Here is a 21,156-nt window from a genome sequence, read left to right as displayed (position 1 = left end):
GTATATACTTGCTTTCATAAAAAGAAAAATATAAAAACTTTTCACCGTTGTACCCTTATGTGTAGTCATGCTACTTTCATATTTTCTATTGGGCTTGATCACATTTTTCTCTTTCATCTTGTGTTATATTGCCTTAGAATGCATGATTTACTTATCGTATCCCATTTCATATTTGATGTGAGTTTGCTAGTGTGGTTATTCAAATAGGTTGTTGATTCCAAGTTTGGGGGAGACCCTTTTCATATTGGATCATTGCCGGACTTCATGCTTTCGCCACCACAGTATACTCTTTCCATTTTTTCCATTGTTCTCATTGCACATTCAGGACAATGTGCGGTTTAAGTTTGGAGATAAGGTGACTTTGTTACATTCTATTTAAGTTTGAGACTTAATTGCATGATTGAAATTAGAGATCCATGTTAGCTATGATTTTAATCTTTTGAGGACTATGTTGCTTAAAATTTAAAAATTGCTTGATTTAAGAGTCCAATACTCCTTGTATGCCTTGTGGATGCCATTTAGGAGTAAATTTTTCGAAAGATTAATATCTTGCTTGCATTAGTGGTCCACATCATCCTGATTTTCTGATTGTTTTAAGATTCACTCTAAGATTCTACACTAGCACAGGCACAAACTAGCATTCATTTGTGAGGTACATGCTTTGTTGATTATTGAATTGGTTATATCACAATTGAGCTAGTAGTGCATTGAAAGCTTTCATCTTGATAAAAGTGAAAAACAAACCCTTTTCATTGAGTAGCCGGGATTCTAGCCCTATCAAGCACTGAATTTCTCACGCCGGAAGGTGGAGGGCCCAAACTTTAGGTTAATAATTTAATTATCAAAATAATAATAATAAATAAATAAATAAATAAAAAGAAGTTGAAAAAAGTAATAAAAAGTGAGTACTTCTCCCAAAAGGTGAGAAGTGGAAAATGATTAGATGGAGACTGTTTTGATTTGTAGCCTAGTTGATTTGAGCTTGTAAGTCCTTAAGGGTGTTTGAACACCTAGTGCCCTAAAGCCGTCTGATTTGGGAGTCATTGACCTAACGCTCGACCTCATGGATCGCTAGAAAGCTTAATAGATCAACACATTGCACTATGCTTCCATCTTTGATAAATTTAAAAAAATAAAATAAAATAAAAAAATCGAGCGAAAAGAATAAGCGTACCTAGATGAATAAAATTTTAATAAAAGGTCCACTTTTTGTCTTGATGATCGGTACTAGATTTGTGTGCTAGTTTGAGGGTAAGGATGTGATCATTTCTCTAGTTGGCTTAGATAGCAACATATTTAATGCCGGTCCACTCAAAAAGGATTCTAGTGTTATTTTTATTTGCATGATCATTTTCTTGATGTGTGGAGGACCATATTTGCTTGTTTGATGTTAAAATTTTGGGAGATTGCTTGGAAAGGGTTGAAAAATTGCATACTTGAGGTAGTTTCTCCCAATGCCTATTTGCAATAATGGTGTCTATTTTGTGAGAATGTGCTTAATGTTTGTGGGTGCCATTTCTGGAAACCCTCACGAGACTTCACTCATCCACTAGGGGTAACCTAGGTGTTTAAAAAGCTTGTTGCATGTGCTAAATGCAATCATATTCCCTACGAAAGTGGCGTTATCCATTTATTGCTTTCTAGTTCATAGTTGTATAATTGTTCATTTCATTCCTTTACTTTGCAGTTCATTGTTAGGGACTAGCAATATTTAAGTTTGGGGGTGTGATGAGTGTTGAAAAGTGCGTTTTTAAACCCTTTAAGCTCGAGTATTCACTACAACAGTTCTGGCTTTTACCAACGCTCAAAAGCGCTAGTAAAAGTCTTAAAAAGCGCTGGTAATTCAATTACCAGCACTTTACCAGCGCTTTTCCAAAATTGCTGGTAAAACCAGTGTCAGTAGACCTTTACCAGCGTTTTTCCAGAAAACGCTGGCATAGAGTATTTACCAGCGCTTTTCCAAAAAGCGCTGATAAAAGCACTTTACCAGCACTTTTGCAGAAAACGCTGGTAAAAGGTTTTTTTAATTTTTTTTTTTAATTTTTTTTCCTCCCCCCTATGCCAGAGCTTCTTAAAAGAGTGCTGGTAAAGGGTTATTTAATTTTTTCCTCTTTTTTTTTCCGCTTATTGTTTTTGGAAAAAAAAATCTTTACGGCTACTAAATGCCATCCAATATAACACAAGTCAATATAAAAATACCATCCAAATTGTTTTTACATAATACAACCACAAGTTAACCCCGCCAATATGAAAATTACCATTGAAATTGGCTACTAATTAATACAACCTCAAGTTAAGCTAGTAAATGTCAACCAAAAAGAAAAAATGTATACGAATATAACCACAAGTTAACCTGCCAATATACCATCCAAATTGTCTACATAAAGCTACTAAATGTCACACAAAAAAAAATTAAGAATTTTTGACAAATGTAGTACAAGTTTTTCAAAAAGAACCCATCCAAGGCAAAGGAAATTCATAAAGCCCGGCCACGACCCCATCTTCAACTTCAACTTCAACAAGTCTTCTTACCCATTTGATTTGAATTACCCTACATTTTTTATAAATTCATTAAGCGCACATTATAATAAATGAAAATTTAACATATATATAAGAGAAATTAAAAGTTCATAACCTTAACTGAATTGGCATCACGACTAGAAAATGAATTTGGGAATACTCTAGGAGGAGCATTTAAAGAATCGGAACCCTTCAAAATAACAAAACAAAATACATGAAATCTTAGCATAAGTAAACATATATTTAGTAAAGAGTAAAAATAATAATAAACATACCTGTCCACTACAATTTTGTTATTGCATCTGCATTAGCATAGCCACCTATTGTTGTAAATTTTCCAACTTGTCATCATAATTGGCTCGTAAATTTTCTAACTTGTTGTCATAGTCGGCTTGCATTTTTGAAATCGACTCCTGCAACTCTACGCGTGCAGCACGTGCCTCCTCATCAGATTTTTTAGCATTATTAATCAGTTCTGCTTTACTAGGAGAGGGCCCCTAAACATCGCTTGGTGTAGGCCCGAAGCCAAGCATCCGCACACGACCAGTTCTCTCTTCTCCCCTCACAATGGAGAACAAATCATTGGAACTGCCAATAGGCGAGTTAGAGTAACTTTTTTGAAGTTCTTTTATGTTTTCCTGCCAAAAAAAAAAAGTTTGAACTACTATGACATACTGCTATGAAACATCCAGACAAATCTAATGAAATGAATGATAGAACAGGAATCCAGAAACAGCTGAACAGAAAAGTAATTAGATAACAAATTGGTAATGATGAAAGCCAGGTATTCTGAAATAGCAGTGCATCACACAATGTGAAAATATAGTTGTACATCCCTTTGAACTTTTATACAATCTCTAAAGCTTCAAAATATTCACACCCACTTCATTTACAGACAAAATGCTGGAAATTAAAGGAATGCTAAAAAATAATGTTCCAGCTTAACTCACACTGACAATGAAGGTAATAGAAACAAGTGGACTCAATGATACTGGACATTTGGAGACATTCACACTGACAAGAGTAAAAAAGTGTTTTCCTAAAAGTGAACTTTAAAAAAATAATTACAGTGAGGTGGAAAAAAAACTCTTCATATAAAAGTCCCATCGGTGAGAGATGGAAAAGTCTGGGCTTATCTTTATCTTTATTATAGAGAATATCTATAAAAGTCCATGTATAAAGATAAGCTCAAAGCTATATTTTTGTGTACTTCCCATCGGTGAGAGATGTAAAAGTCTGGGCTGTTAATTTCAAGAAGAAACATAATCCAAAACCCTTTTCTCAATGGTGGCTCAACAACCCAGAAATTACCGAGCAAGACCTCCAAATTCAGAAATTTTTCGGTAAGCTCTGAATTGAAACTCTCTCTCTTCCCATTGATCTTTACCAGTCAAATAAGCCATCATTTTGTTCCATTAATTTCAGCAAAAAGTACTCAAAATTATTTTCCCATTTGAAAAAAATAATTTATTTCAGCTATGCTAGCAGTTTAAATAAACCCAATTTCCTATAAATGTTCATAAGCAATTTCATGTTTAGTTCTATATTCAGTAGGTGTTAATATATTTATAGAAAAGTTGGTCAGATAAACATGTTTGTATATATAACTGGAAGAGAAAAATGCATCATATGAATATATATGATAAATTATATATATACATGCACACATAATTAATTGAAGCATAGGAAGTAGTAAGATATATATTATATTCATATTATCCCCATGACCTTTTGGAGAAAAGAACATTTTTAGATTCATGTGTGTCGCAGGGACCACCAACAAACACAACTAATTTTTGGTCATTTTATTCATTTTGATGTTCATCTAATATAGTATATAATATTGCCCAGAAAATGAGTCAAAAGCAGACCTTATCTTTATCTTAAAGATTATTCGTAACTTCCAAGGTAGAAGAAGAAGAAAAGGAGGGCAAATAACCAACAAGAGAAATGAACTGAAGTCATAAAACTTGTTTGCATGACTCCTATTATGCCCAAGGCATGGAAACTGGTAGCTAAATGGTTTATTATGGAAGAGATACTGGGAAAGTAGGAAGAGTCTAAAACTGAAAATGAGCTAAAATCTAAACGTTCTTATTTATTTATTTTTTACCAGTAACTTTTATTCAGCTTAACTCAACAAAGCCTTATTCTTACTATTTGAAGTTGCCTACATTCAAAAGACCATTGCACTGGTATGAGTAAAAAATTAACACAAACAACAAACAACAAATAGCAAATACTTCTCCTCCATAACACAAATCAATCAACAAGAAGCCTCCACATACAATGATCCCATACTCCCATGCTTTCCAACAAATATAAGAAAGTAAATTGCCTCCACACGGGCCGATGATAAACAATGAAATTAAAATGCCTCCACACGGGCCGATGATTTAAAAAATTGGTCACTTCAAGGCATGTGACCCCCTAATACACTGCAAAGAGTTTAAAAATTGGTCACTTCCAAGGCACGTGACCCCCTTTTTGCAAAATGGAAGCATGAAAACTTACAATCATCTCCAAAGTAGCAGCATCAGTAGCTTTGCCATCCTTATTTACGTGTGTGCGAATGAATAAATCTGCACGAGAAAATTGAATACCTTCATTTTCCTCAATCTATAAAAGAAACATAGACATTCTGACATATATTATTTACCACTAACATTTATAATCATTCAACGACATAAGAATTGAAATAATTTATATTGCCAAAACTTCAACTAACCTCGGTAGAAACACGTGCAAAGCTTTTTAGTGGATCATTGTCTGCTTCCCATGACGTTCTTTATTTTTTTTACTGACCTCCTACAAAAAGTAAGAAAAAGTAAACGTTCTTTGAGTAAAGAACAGTCCACCTAAAATAATGACTGAAAGCAAGTAAACTATACATTCAACTCATTGACTTTAAACAAAATTGGTAGATGGAGGATTACCTTCGCCATAGGTGTACCCCAATGCCTAACCAAAAATTCCCAATGCTCTTTTTCAACATCAAGTGGTGGGTTTGCCAATCTTTTTGCATCTGTATCCCTAACCGAGTTGTCTTCATTTTTTAATTCACACTTGTACTCCCTCCATTTTTTTTCCGATGGAGGATAATGTCCACTATTTTGACATAATTCCCACATCATACTTTCCCTGAAAATGTGATAATTGCTACATGTTAGTCCACTTTTTCCATAAAAATTATTTTTATGTCATTGAAGGGTTTTATCTTTACAATGTTCCACATATCCTCCTTCAGCCATTTAGGCATCTCCCACCAAGTTTTGTAGCACAAAGGAGCTAATTTAGCACTCCGGGCAAGTGTTCCCAAATAATTAGTATATGTACCACTTTCAGGGCCAATCGGCTGTCCAAACTTATTAACCATAAACAAAAATTAGCAATTGTAGATGTTTAGCACAAAAATAAAGATAGAAATCCTTTTTTCTCCATCATATTGAATATAGTCTAATTACGTAAACTATATAAGATGATCTCTATATATATGTACCTTAATGGTAATAAGGTTGTCGCGTTTACGACATTCTTGCATCGTGTCGGGCCCCGTCTCTTCTTCGGTGGTGGTTGGGATGATTTTGATGTTGAAGCTTCGGTATTTTGTTCACTCACTTTTTCCACTTCACTAACCGTTCGTTTCATTGTCAGCTTATTATTTATCCTTCCTGGAAAAGCAAACAAAAAAGTGAGAATTCATTTAAGAGAATGCAATCAAATTGTTTAAAAAAGGCAAAATCCAAGAAAAATCAATAAAAAGAAATAAAAAATACCTCAAAACTTTAGGGTATTTTTGGTTGTCCAATGGAAATTATATAAAACCATTCTATTTTGGTAAAAATCATTCATTGCACTTATACAATAATGTGCCAAGAATAGATCAAAACATATTAAAAATATATAAGCACACAAAAAAAATAAATCAGTTTTCATGGGAAGCGTACATGTGCATGCTACAAAATATGATACTGCAATATTATTGTCAAAGCAGCATATATATATATATATATATATATAGTCAATTTGAGCTTGTAATATGAAAAAAAAAAAAAAAAAAAAAAAAAAAAAAAAAAAGACATTTGACATCCAAAAAAGACGTTTCATATCCATTGAGTAGTAGATATGGAATCCTCCTAAATCTCATCTTCATAAAGGTCCTCATCAACATCATCATCTTCTTCTATAGTTGTTCCAAGCAAATCAGCTCTTGTCCAAAACGTGCTATCATCAGGTACATCCAAGTCGTTATCCACATGTTGTGCATGAAATGGCTCCTGAACTTGATAAGATTCAATATCATGCTCTGGCATATCATAAAGGTCTCGCGGTTTTGCACCAATAACCACTTTCCACTCATTGTCAATGGGATCATCAACATAGAATACTTGTTCAGCTTAAGATGCTAAAATGAAAGGTTCATCTATTCCCAATGATCGTGACGAATTAACAAGCTTAAATCGAAAATCATCCTCATTTATTCCTCTACCCTTGGACAAGACATCAAACCAATCACACTTAAACAATACCACCTTCCTATTTACATTGTAATTTAACTCAATGACATCAGTCAGCACACCATAGTACTGAATATCTCCTGTGACGGGATTTTGATCGGTGGCTCTTGCATAACTAGATGTCAATGCCTTTATGACAACTCCACTGTTCTGAGTCTTTCTCCGTCTCTCAATATCTCTAACATGAAACTTCAAACCATTGATCACAAACTTCTTAAACCTTTTCGCGACGGGGTTTGGACCTTGTGCTAGCCACCTCAGCTCATTAGGAATTGGATCCTCACTATCTCGCAACTATATTCATAAAGATATAACTTATATAATAAGGTAATTTTTCATAAACCTATAATACACCAACACATACACAAAAGTCAAATACTTACACATTCATTAAACCATTTGTGAAATAAATCATGAGATATTTTCTCTAATTGTCTTGGTTTTAAATAGCGCTGCCTCATCTTAAGAAATCTCTTATGTTTTCTGCATTGTGAAAATATAATGTTAAACATATTGCCTATTAAACTAAATGAAGTTTGACACGAATATAATCATGTAATATATTGGGGAACTTAATCTTACTCAATGAATGGTTCTGCTCCATGATAATTGAACAAAACATACCGATGAGCTTGCACCAAAGTCATCTCATCTAGATTAATGAACTTTTGTTTTCCCAAGGCACGACCTTGTGCACCAAAATCATTCACTTCCTCTCCATCAAGCACATTATCGGAATTCCTTTGGGGCCTATCGAATCTCGTCTCAATATTTGTCAGATAACGTGAACAAAAAGTCGAGCATTCTTCTACTAAATAACCTTCTGCTATTGAACTCTCGGGATGACTTCTATTTCGCATGTAATTTTTTAAAGTCATAAGGTACCTAAATATAAATAAAGAAATTTAATAATATCAGAATTATTAAAAAATAAACAAACTATAAATGAAAATTCATTAAAAATCTTGACCTCTCAATTGGATACATCCAACAGTATTGCACTGGTCCTGTAATCCTTGCCTCGTGAGCCAAGTGAATATATAAATGTACCATTATGGTAAAGAAGGCAGGTGGGAATTTCATTTCCAACTGACATAGTATTAAAACAATCTGGTGTTCCAATTTATCCAAGTCTTCAGGCCGAAGAGTCTTTAAACACAACTCTCGATAAAAGTTACTGAACTCGACAAGTACTGAGCAAACATTCTTAGGCAATATCCTACGAATGGCTATGGCTAGAAGTTGTTACATCAAGATATGACAATCATGACTCTTCAACCCACTAATTGTACGCTCTTTCAATTTCACACAAGGTGAAATGTTAGATGTATATCCATCTGGAACTTTAACATTTTTCAACACTAGACATAATGTGCTCTTTTCAAGTGAAGATAGCGTGAAACTTGCAGGAGGCAAATAAAATTTGTTTGAACCACGTTCTTGTGGGTGAAGTGAAGGCCTTACTCCCATATCCAATAGGTCAAGTCTTGCTTTTAATCCATCCTTCCCTTTCCGATCATTCATCAATGCGTGAAGTATATTGTCACATATATTTTTTTCAATATGCATCACATCTAGATTATGACGCAGAAGATTATACTTCTAATATGGTAATTGAAAGAATATACTCTTCTTTCTCCAATTGTGCGGTGGACGCGTCCGATCTTCAGGCTTCCGATCTTCATTCATTGTATGCACACTCTTTCCAAATGGTGGAAATTTAAGGCCCTCTAATTCATGTAACAATTATGGTCCAGATAACATAGGTGGTGCACACCTTACCTCTTCAATGCCGTCAAATGTTGATTTACAATGCCTATATTTATGATCTTTTCCAAGAAAACAACAATGCCCATCATAACATATTTTCTTGCTATTATCTAAGAAATGAGAACAAGTGTCTTTATTACAAGTAGGACAAGCCAAATACCCTTTTGTACTCCAACCAGATACCATTGCATAACCAGGAAAGTCAGAAAGAGTCCAAAACAATGCTGCATGCATGCGGAACATATTATTTCTTGAAGCATCATAAGTTTCCACCCCATCAACCCACAACTCTTTTAATTCCTCTATCAAAGGCTGCAAATAGACATCAATATCATTTCCAGGTCCCTTAGGGCCAAGTATCAAGGTTGATAGAATAAAATAAGGCTGTTTCATGCACATCCATGAGGGTAAGTTATACACGAGTATCAAAACAGGCCATGTACTGTGTGCAACACTCATGGTCTTGAATGGGTCGAACCCATCAGTTGCTAATGCAAGGCTGACATTCCGAGGATCACTAGAAAATGTTGGGTATCTTTTATCAAAGCTATCATATGCTGGGGATTCAGCGAGATGTCTCATCAATCCATCTTTGATTCGCTCTTCGGCATGCCATCTCATAAAAGTTGCCTTACTTGACATGAACAATCTTTGGAGTCTTGGCTTCAAAGGAAAATATCGTATAACTTTAGCAGGAATTTTTTTATTTGTTGATGAGGATGATGTACTCGCATTGCCCTTAGTTTCTGAATCAAAAACTTTCCACCTTGACTTGCCACAATTATGACACATTTCATCATTAGAGTACTCCTTCCAATACAACATACAATCAGAGGGACATGCATGAATCTTATCATATTTAAGACCCAGGACACCAATCATCTTCTTTGTTTCATTGAAAGTTTTTGGTAATGTCTCGTCATATGGTAATCCATCTTTTATCACTTTTAACAAATCAGTGAATGATTTGTCACTCCAATTATATTTAGTCTTCACTAAATATAGTTTTACTACATAGGATAAGTTTGAAAACTTTTTACACCTAGGATATAACTCTTGGTTTGCATCTTCTAATAGCCTATAAAATTTATCTAACTCTTAATTTGACACCCTTCGATGCTGATCATTTTCTTTGTTGGTCTCTTCCCTCCCTTCAGTTAGAACACTGAAACCCTCGTGTAAGAGTCCATGCATATCATCATTTTTGTTTGCATTGATATCCTCATGTGTTGTATGTACATCAGTTTGCCGAGAAGATGACAGCACTTCTTCCCCGTGATAAAACCAAGTTGTGTATGACTGAATAAACTTATTGCACACCAAATCATCTCTCACCTCAGAACGTGTTTTTTTTATACAATTGCCACAATCAGTACAAGGACAATATATACGACCATCCTTCCCAACTCGCTCAAATGAGATATCTAGAAACTCTTCAACTCCACGAAAGTATGCTAAACTTAACCTATTTGCATGGTAATGCATATAATAAATCAAATGTCTTAAATTGTAGTTATTAGATTAAGTAACCTAATCAAACTACAATCTAAAGTACCTTGACTGAGTTATCTAACTTCTATCCATGATATTACATCAAGTAACCTAAATAAAATATATGGACAAGAAATATATTATTGGTAAACATGATAACAATTTAGTCAAGGTATTTGAAAAAAATAAAAAGAGTAACACGTACAACAAAAAAAAAAAAAAAAAAAAAAAAAAAAAAAATGACTACTCCATTAAAACAAATTCCTCAACAAAATATAGCTAGGGTTCCTAAGAATGATCATAAATTTTTAGTAAAATATCATTATGCAAGATGGGTCCATTGTGTACAGTAAGAAAGTGTAATACTCCTAATTCTCAAAAGGATATAACTGAAATTTATTTATTTATTGTATTTGTATTTTAATTGATTAATTGATTATTTGATTTGTGTGCATTTAAATATGATTATCTGGCTATGTGTTTAATGGTTTTATTTGCTTAATTGGTAATTGTGTCTGTTTAAATTAATTGTAATTGTTTTTAATTTAATTATTGGTTAATTTAATTATTTGATTAGTAGTGACTTAATTAACGTGTATTTTTGGTAGCTTATATAATTTATGTGTGTTGTATTTGTAGTTTAGGTTTAGGGTTTTATTTTCATGTAGTCGCCGACTTAAATTAGGTTTTAATTAAAGCTTATAAATATACGGTCATGATCTGACTTAAGGTTGGGACGTCTATATAGATATTCTTGTATACGTCTGCTAGGGTTAGAAAACCCTATTCACGTAATAGTGTCTTGAGAGGAAAAATAGAGAAGGTTCGGAGAGGAAAGCAGGAGGAAGAAAATGGGATGCTTCTGGATGGAACCAAGAGCAACGGAGGTGTTAAACGATAGTCGGGAATCTGTTGGAAAATACAGAGATGGTGGTTTAGGTTTTAAAGCTGAAACCGAAGGCAAGTTTCATTCTATCTCCTTCCTGTAAACTTGTGTTCTGTGCATCCTTTATAGTCTTCAGGAATTAAATTCAACTTTTAAAACTGATGTTTGATGCATATTTGCCGGATTGTAAACTAATTAATGTATAAATAACTAAAGTTTGCTTTCTTTGCATAAACTGTTTGGATTATGTTTTAAACTCATGTAAATTAATTCATAAAGGAATGCAAGGAGTTTCTAGGACTGTTGGGACTTATCTTGCACCTTAAGAACTTTAAAAAAAAGTTTGGAACAAAGGATAGAACTTTACCGGAATTAAGGAAGACGAACAGAAAAAACATAAACTGTTATTGTTTTCGGTTTAGATTTTTGTCAATTAATTCATACTGGAATTGGAGAAGTTTCTAGGATTGTTAGGACTTAAATTGAACTTGAAAAATATTTAACAAATATTGGACAGAGGACTGAAGCATTACCGGAAGCAGAGAAGGCAAGCAGAGGAGGAAAAATAGAAGCTGAAAGAGTGGAGGAGGCTCCACCCTTCAATGGAGCCGGCTCCATTGAAGTGGAGCAAGCTCCACACTCTTATGGATGCGGCTCCAAGAGGGTAGAGCAGGCTCCTGATCGGTATGACAATTATACATCAACCTTTGCAATAGCACAAATCATTGTAAAATAGGGCTATTGGTCGGGTAAGTCGAACCACTGGAACTGCTAGTTTATGGCAACTAAGATATCTAAAATCACTTTTAGAATGATGAAATGGTTTATAGAGTTTTGTTGGTTTGTCACTAAAATTAAGAATTAAAATGCATAAAACACTAAAGTAAGGAGGTAAAGATAAATAAGAAGGGACTAGAGAAGTGAATCCACCTTCAACCCTATACACATGCTAGACAAAGACTAAATTGGGGATAGACAATATATAACGGTCAAGAATTATATAGCAACACGTGATTGCCATATAATCATCAAGAAGTTCATTAAATCAAAAACAAGAATGACCTATCAAAAGTTTATACATTTGAACTACCTAAACTAAGGTATAGCATCAAGCATAAACCATTAAAGGAAATACCTAAGCAATAGACTATCAAGTTTCTCTATTAACATGCCATGAAAACCATTCACAATCTTATTTCCATTGTCACCATGAAAATGCAAGCATTATGATTGAGATAAGAAACCATTTAAGACTAAATAATAACTTAAGACAATCATTTGTGTGCATTAAAATTCATTACATCAAGTAATATGCTCTAGATTATGAAAAGACCAAATTATACATCATTATCCCCAAAATTGAAGCTAATCTAAAACATGCTTACAGGGAAGGGCTTCATCACCTCCCTAGAGAAGGATTTAGTTACCCATAGGAACAAGGAATGAAGGAGAAGAAGCAAATCCACCCTTTATTTTCTTGCTCAAGCAAGCTAGCACCCAAAACCCTCAAGATCACTCATTTCTCTCTCTAGAACTTAGCTAAAATGTGTGATATCTCAATAATAATGCCTCAAGGCTCTTATCTAGCCAAAAACCCCTCTCCTCACCCTCCATCACAAGCTCTAACCACTCCAAGGAAGTAGAACCACACAAAAATTGCAGAAGGAACAAGTTTAGAACAAAAACAGGAGCAGGTGGGCTGCTCTCTGCAAATTGACGGGCGCTCGCGGTGTACTGGCCGGCGCCCACGGGCCTTCAGGGCGTGAGGGGGCTACTGGCTTAAACTGCGGGTGCCCGCAGTGGCGTGGCGGGTGCCCGCGGGAGCTCGGCGGGGGCCCGCGAACCTATGGCGGGCCTCGCGAAACAAGGCAGTGGGTTGAAACATTTGGCGGGCGCCCGCGGGGCCTTGTGACTGCAACACATCAACGCAGCTTCTCATGCCACTCCAAGCTGGTCCGTCGACACGATTACCATTATGAGCATTATGCCACGAACTCCACACATACGACGACTAAAGAGGTTCGGTCCAGAAGATGGCTCCCGGCAACAGCGCATCTATTTTAACAAGAGATTTGTCAAAACTACTTCTTTAATCATATTTGGGAAAACCGACCTGAAACAAGATAGAAATACACAAATGAAGTTAAATTGTACATTATACTCCATTAATGGACTTAACTAATGCAAGTAAGGGTGCTTGAATATGTAATATTCGGCGCTTATCACACCCCCAAACTTACATTTTGCTAGTCCCATAGCAAAACCAAAACATAGAACCTAACCAAAAATGACAACAAATGGAATGCTGACCACATGCATCAATCATGGAGCAAGAAATTACCTACGAAACTCAAATGTAACTTAGAACAACAAAAATTTGGAAATAGACTCATTAGGCAAACTACCTTACATATATAAAGCCTTGATACTCAAAATGGCAAAATAAGTTTCAACTTTTACGCATTGCTCATTAAAACCTATATAAACACTTCAATTGTCATTTCTAAAATGGAATTTAACTCTAACTTCAATGAAAGTGAACCGAATTCCCAATATGCAGCTTTTACCCTCTTTTTCCAATCCCAAAAACACAAGCTTTCAAATCCTTAGATCTCTTTCTAAATGAGGTCCCCGAGGCTTTACATTATTCACAAAACAACTTTTGTTACTTAATGACGATTTTATTGATCAACTCAAAATATCACTTACTATGGTCGTGCAATGTCAAAATCCTTTAAGCTTTCTAACCAACCCATGTAGCAAGTGTTAGGCCAACAACTCCCAAACCAGATGGCTTTAGGGTGTTAAGTGTAAAGACACTCCTAAGGCTTAATAACTCGAATTAGAAAGGTTACGAACTTCAACGAACCATATTTATTTATTTTTGAATGACCATGCAATGTCTAAGTCCTTTAAGCTTTCTAACCAACCCATGTAGCAAGTGTTAGGCCAACAACTCCCAAATTAGGTAGTTTTAGGGTGCTAAGTGTAGAAACACTCCTAGGGCTTAATAACTCGAATTGGAAAGGCTACGAACTCAAACTGGTCATTTATATATATATATATATATATATATATATATGCCAAGGGTATCCATTCATTAGGGTCATCAATTCAAATCAACTGAGTCCTGGTCAAGGTCAATTGGGTTACATACCTCACAATTAGGTTTCCTGTGTGCATATGTGCAATGTGAAGCGTAAAAGAGTATGAAGTCCAGCGAAAATCTAATTGAAGTACTTATACAGACCGATGTGAATCAACATGCTTATTTCAAAAAAATTCTTTACTTTCAAAAATCTCTTGGCTTCTATATACAAAGGATTAAACACATGTTTCGATTCCAAAAGTTCCAAATTACACTATCATTGCTCCCAACAACATGATTTTATTAATTAACATGCATAAAAAATGAACAAAGATTATAAGAATGTAAGCACATGCACCCCTAAACTTGAATGTCACATTGTCCTCAATGTGAGAAGACAAAGGATAAGAAAAATAAAAATAAAAATGGAGAGTGCCAAGAACAATAGTACCAAGTTGAGGAGGAATGGAGTGGCGGTGCAAAAATACACCACTTCATGAATTCCATGAGCATACCCCCAAACTTGAATTCAAGAACCTGTCAAAAGCATCTATACAGAGCAAGAATCATATGAATCCAAAAATCATTAACGATAACTGTAATTTATTTCAAAGCTAATATCCATGCAAAGAAGCAAAATGGAATGCAGTTATAAGTTCAAAAGAAACTGGAAAATAAATGCCAAACGCGGCCCAAAAGAAGTCTAAAATAGTACTACGGGAAAAGGGAAATAAAACTGAAAGCATAAAATCACTCCACCATCAGAGTGGAAGAGGAAGCACCAGGTGTGCTGGCGGGCGGTCAATCAATGACTGGAGCATAGCCTGTAAAACCTCATGGCTTTCCTGAGTTTTCTAAATAGAGCCCTCTAGGTTACCAAAACGTATGTCGAATGCATCAAGACGAGCAGTGAGGGCAAGATAATCAGCTTGGGTCATGACATATAACGGCAGAGGTGCAGGGACATCATAAACAGGTGGAGCAGGAGCCACAGGGGGTGCTGGAGCACCCCAATCCAACTCGCCACCAATGCGGGCCTGACAGGACGTCTGAAGCTGAACTGTGCTCGACTTCCAGACCCCAAGAGCAAAATCAAGAACCGTCTTTTCTTTATCTTCACCCCGGGGTGGTTTGAATCCGGCATCTTTAAGCAACCTTGTGATAAGGTAAGGAAAAGGGAATGCCCATGTAATAGTAGTGTGCGACCTAACCAAGATTAATTCATTATAAATTTTTAGCATTTAGTCCCAGACAAATTGTGAGGCGCAAAACCAATACCCCTTTTCAGCGGCGTAAAGGGCTTTCAGAAAATTCCCCTTACGCTCGGAGTGGCCTGGCACGAGAAAGACATTCTTGGCCAGGACCGAATCAAGAAACCACAGCCGACATGGTAAGAAGGACTTATTAGTGCTTGTGGTCCGATTGCAGGTGAATTGGCCGTGGCAAATCTCCCCTACAATGTCGGACAAGGTCATGTCGGGAGGAGCAACATAAAGAGGCAAGCCTGCCCCATTCACGGGAGATCCCAATGGGTAGTCCATGGCCAAAGCAAAATTATCAAGGGTGAACTCATACTCATAATCATCAATGGTGGTTTTGATTTTGTCCAGTTCCGCACATGAATAGAACATGTTGGCATAGAAGAGACGGACCATGCGTAGGTAGTAGGAGTGAGCACGTGGTTTGAAGAGTGCTTCAAGACCACGCTCCTTCAATTTGCAGACAGACCACACTGTCTCATGATTATGCTCAAAACCATCTTTGATAGTGAACTTGGCTTCGGAAACGATTGGCCCAATTTGGGGTTGGAGGCGCATTAGAAGGGCCCTCAGAGGAATGAGCACGCTTGGAGGCCACTCTAGAAGCCATTGGATAGAAGAGAATTGGTTCAGACCTTTTTACGAACACCTGGTGGGCAGTAAGAAAGGGAAGAGATGCAAAATGGTGAGAGAACTTGAAAAATCCCGAAAATTTGAAGTCTTTAATCAACAAAACATAAGTCCCAACAACTACACATCCTCTACATAATCAACCCCATCCGCCATGAAGCAAAACTTGAAAGAGGAAGAAGAAAAGGAACTTACCAAACTAGAAAGAACACAAGACCTTTCTTGCTTGATTGATGGGAGATGGGAATGAGAGTTTGTTGACGGGAGATGAGATGTGAGATGGATGGGATGAGATGGAGATGGCCAAGATTTGGAAGAAAGTGGAGAGGGTTGGGGCGAGAGTGGAGAGGGAGAAAGAGAATTATAACAACATAAATGGACTTGAAAGCCCATTTAGAATCCAGTGGAGGGGAAGCACGGGCACCCGTGGACTCACGGCTGGCACCCGCGGTAGCTGCAACGGGGGCCCGCGGACAACGGCGGGGCCCCGCGAAGTCACTTGGCATACCGGCATGTTTCGCGGGCGCCCGCGGTGGCGTAGCGGGCCCCCACGAGACCTCTTGTGAAGCTGCTTTGTGCAGCAAGGCTCAGCCTACAAAGCCCAGACTTGATCACATGGACTTCTAACAAGAACGAAAATACTTTAGAGATCTTGGGAACCACATAGGATTAAATAGACGAGACAAATGCCTCAATAACCTTGAATATTTCCAGGAATGGTACAAAGACCTGAAAACAACTAAGGAAACCGAATGTGTCCACGGAATGCAAGATGAGACAATTCCGGATAAGTGCACATCTTGGTTAAACTTAACAAATTCCTGAAAAAATCTAAGCAATTGACACTTGGAAAAGGGAAGCTCGAAAAATAGAAGAATTGCTTCGCATGAATGCTAAGTTTAACGTTGATAGCTAGACGGAGTCAAAACTCGTATTAGTCCTCGTAAATCGGGTCCGTCAATAGGACTTTCTCTACTTTGCGGATAGGGACTATGCCGTCAATGTAAGGTTTAAGCCTTTGACCGTTAACTTTAGAGAGAGATCCATCGGTAGGATATTGAAGTTCGACTGCACCATGAGGAAAGACAGAAGTGACGATATATGGACCATCCCACCGTGACCGGAGTTTACCGGGAAAGAGTCTCAATTTAGAATTGAAAAGCCAAACTTTTTGTCCAGGAACAAAAGACTTTTTGACAATGTGCTTGTCATGAAAAGCTTTAGTCTTTACCTTATAGATTTTGGCACTTTCATACGCATCATTGTGAAGTTCCTCAAGCTTATTGAGCTGCAATTTGCAAGTAGAGTCGGCTTGTTTGAGATTAAAGTTGAGCCTTTTTATGGCCTAATAAGCACGGTGCTCTAGTTCGACTGGAAGATGACAGGCTTTGCCAAAGACAAGTCAATATGGTGACATGCCAATTGGTGTCTTATAAGCTGTCCAGTAAGCCCAAAGTGCATCGTTTAGTCTCAACGACCAATCTTTGTGGTCCAGTCGAACCGTTTTTTCTAGGATATGCTTAATCTCCCGATTAGATACTTCCACTTGACCACTCGTTTGAGGATGGTAAGGTGTGGCAACCTTATGAATGACAGAGTACTTGGAAAGGACGGATTTAAGATAACGATTTCAGAAATAAGATCCACCATCACTGATCATTGCTCGGGGCGTACCAAAACGACCAAAAATGTTGGATTGAATGAACTGGATCACAACTTTATGATCATCAGTTTTGGTAGCCTCGGCTTCAACCCATTTGGAAACATAATCCACCGTTACAAGGATATACTCATAGCCATAAGAAGATGGAAATTTTCCCATGAAGTCGATCCCCCACACATCAAAAATTTCAATAATGAGGATGGGAGTGAGGGGCATCATGTCGCTCCTAGACATGGATCCGAGCTTTTGGCAACGCTCACAAGATTTACAGAAATTATAAGCATCCCGAAACAAGGATGGCCAATAAAATCCGCTTTGAAGGACTTTGCCAGCGGTCTTTCTGGCACTAAAGTGTCCCCCACAAGCAAGAGTGTGGCAGAAATTTAAGAAACTTGTGGTTTCATTGTCGGGAACACATCTCCGGATGATTTGATTCGGGCGGTACTTGAACAATTCCGGATCTTCCCAAAAGAAATGCTTAACTTGGGAGAAGAAACAGTCTCTTTCTTGTTTTGAACAATTGGAGAGAATTTTGCCTACCGCAAGGTAGTTGACAATGTCCACAAACCAAGGAGATTTGAATGGGAAATCTGAAATAGTTGCTCATCCGGAAAAGAATCCCAGACTGCAGCAAATTCAGAAGATTTTTCAATAAGTAGACGAGAAAGATGGTCTGCGATAACATTGTCTGTCCCCCTCTTGTCCCGGATCTCAATATTAAACTCTTGAAGTAAGAGTATCCATCGAATTAGGCAGGGTTTGGTCTCTTTTTTTGCGAGCAAATCCCTAAGAGCGACATAATCCGAAAAGACAATGACCTTGGATCTAAGAAGATAGGAACGGAATTTATCCAAGGCATACACCATGGCCAACAATTCTTTTTCAGTGGTGGTGTAATTTAACTGAGCATCAGAGAGAGTCTTGCTCGCATAATAGATAGCATGTGGAAGCTTGTCCACACGATGGCCCAAAACCGCACCTAATGCACAATCGGATGCATCACACATGATCTCAAATGAAAAGACCAATTAGGCGGTTTCATGATTGGGGCGGATGAGAGAAAAGTGCGAAGTTTCACAAAAGCTTCCATACAAGCTTCATCAAAATTGAACAAAACATCCTTGGCAAGAAGATTACACAAGGGCCGAGAGATTTTGCTAAAATCTTTGATGAAGCGACGATAGAAACCGGTATGTCCAAGGAAGGAACAGATTTGAAGAACCGAGTTTGGAGGAGGGAGGTTGGAGATTAACTCAACTTTGGCTTTGTCAACCTCAATCCCCCTTTTTGAAATGACATGTCCTAAAACAATGCCTTCTTGGACCATAAAGTGACTTTTCTCCCAACTTAGAATGAGATTAGTTTCCTTGCACCTTTGAAGTACAAGAGATAGATTATGGAGACACTAGTCAAATGAGGATCCAAAGACTGAAAAATCGTCCATGAACACCTCTAAGAATTTTTCAACCATATCCAAAAATATGGACATCATGCATCGTTAGAACGTGGCCGGAGCATTGCATAGCCCAAAAGGCATGTGTCTATATGCAAAGGTTCTGAAGGGGCATGTGAATATGGTCTTCTCTTGATCTTACGGATCAATTGCCACTTGGTTATAGCCAGAATAACCATCAAGGAAATAATAGAAGCTTTGGCCGGCTAACCTCTTTAGGATTTGATCAATGAATGGGAGTGGAAAATGATCTTTCCTAGTGGTAGAGTTAAGTTTTCGGTAGTCAATGCACACACGCCACCCGATGGGGGTGCGTTATGGCACGAGCTCTCCAGCGGAATTTTCAATGACGATGAGGCCGGATTTCTTGGGGACAACTTGAGTGGGACTCACCCACTTGCTATCAGAGATGGGGTAGATGATTCTCGCATCTAGTAGCTTGATCACTTCTTTCATGACCACTTCCTTCATGTTGGGATTCAACTGGCGCTGCACCTCTCTAGAAGGTTTAGCGTCCTCCCCCATATGGATGCGATGCATACAAATAAGGGTCAATTCCTTTTAAATCAGCCACCGCCCAGCCAATAGCTTCTTTGTGCTCTTGAAGCACCGCTAAAAGGCTATTTTCTTGGTCTTGTAAAAGGTCAAAAGCAATGATGGCTGGAAGAGTTTTACTCGCACCAAGAAACACATACTTGAGGTGGGCCGGAACGGATTTAACTCAAGTTGTGGTGGAGATTTCAAGGAAGAGACCGGAGGAGTAGTAGAGAGTTGAGGAAATGGTTCTTTTGGCATCTTTCAAGGAGGAAAATCCATGATAGCACCTATGTCAAGCAACAAATTTACTTCTTGGATGGCTTAATCAATATCAAAGTTCGAAAGGTCAAAATGAGACACGCAAGTTTCCAAAGGGTCTTTGCTTAGAATGAATGGGAGAGATTCTTCAACCACCTCATCAACCACATCAATAAGGAAACAATCATCCTCTTCGGAAGGATGTTGAGTGGCATGGAAAATGTGGAGTTTGACTTGCATATTTCCAAAGGCGATATCTATCACCCCAGTTTGGCAATTAATTGGAGCGTTAGCCGTAGCTAAAAATGGCCTACCGAGGATCACGGGAATATGCTTCTTTGGGTCATGGACCGGTTCCGTGTCAAGAACCACAAAGTCTACCGAGAAGTAGAATTTGTCCACTTTGATAATGACATTCTCAAGAATGCCTCGTGGGTGCTTGACCGATCTATAGGCAAGCTGCAAGACCACAGAGGTTGGCTTTAGATCTCCCAACCCAAGCTGTAAGTAAACTGAATATGGAATCAAATTTATGTTAGCTCCTAAGTCAAGGAGAGCCCTTTCTATCTTCTTGTCGCCAATGACACACGAGATAATTAGGGCGCCCGGATCCTTATACTTTGGAGGAGCACTGTGTTGAATGATTGCACTCACATTTTTAGTTAATCTTACCTTCTTTGGCAAATGATTTTTGGAAGTGCGCTTTTGAGTGCACAAATCCTTAAGAAATTTTGCATAGGGAGGGATTTGCTTTATAGTATCTAAGAGAGGCAAGTTGATCTTTACTTGCTTGAAAACTTCCCACGTGTCTTGAATTTTGTAATTCTTGTTCCCAAAATGTGCCGACTCTTGGAGACGTTGAGGAAACGGAGCCTTAGGCTCATAAGAAGTCTCCACATTTGGGTTGATAAGCTTGGGATTTTCATGAGTGCTAGAATTTGGATTTCCAGGAGTGACTTTTGGATTAGAAAGAAGATTTAGATTTTTGGAAGGAAGGGTTGTTCCATCTTTCTCTCCATCAACCTTGTTGTCCACAACTCGACCACTCCTTAGGGTGGTGATGGTTTGGACTTGTTCATGAGCA

The 21,156-nt window shown here is 37.5% G+C and overlaps 1 long non-coding RNA gene and 1 pseudogene across 1 annotated transcript; both read right to left on the bottom strand.

Moving 5' to 3' along the window:
• LOC132309262 (agamous-like MADS-box protein AGL62) overlaps positions 1-21,156 on the bottom strand; it is an 84,008-nt pseudogene that overhangs the window by 43,497 nt on the left and 19,355 nt on the right.
• Positions 5,462-8,013, bottom strand: LOC132306440 (uncharacterized). The gene is made up of 3 exons (XR_009481996.1): positions 7,620-8,013; positions 6,020-7,520; positions 5,462-5,661 (listed from the first exon to the last, which is right to left on the bottom strand). It is a non-coding gene; the product is annotated as an uncharacterized LOC132306440 (long non-coding RNA).

Source organism: Cornus florida, unplaced genomic scaffold (assembly GCF_030987335.1).
Source record: "Cornus florida cultivar Cherokee Brave unplaced genomic scaffold, ASM3098733v1 CherokeeBrave_3.0.0_Hap2_Chr05, whole genome shotgun sequence".
Classification (NCBI taxonomy): domain Eukaryota; kingdom Viridiplantae; phylum Streptophyta; class Magnoliopsida; order Cornales; family Cornaceae; genus Cornus; species Cornus florida.
This window is presented reverse-complemented; position numbering and strand designations above follow the sequence as displayed.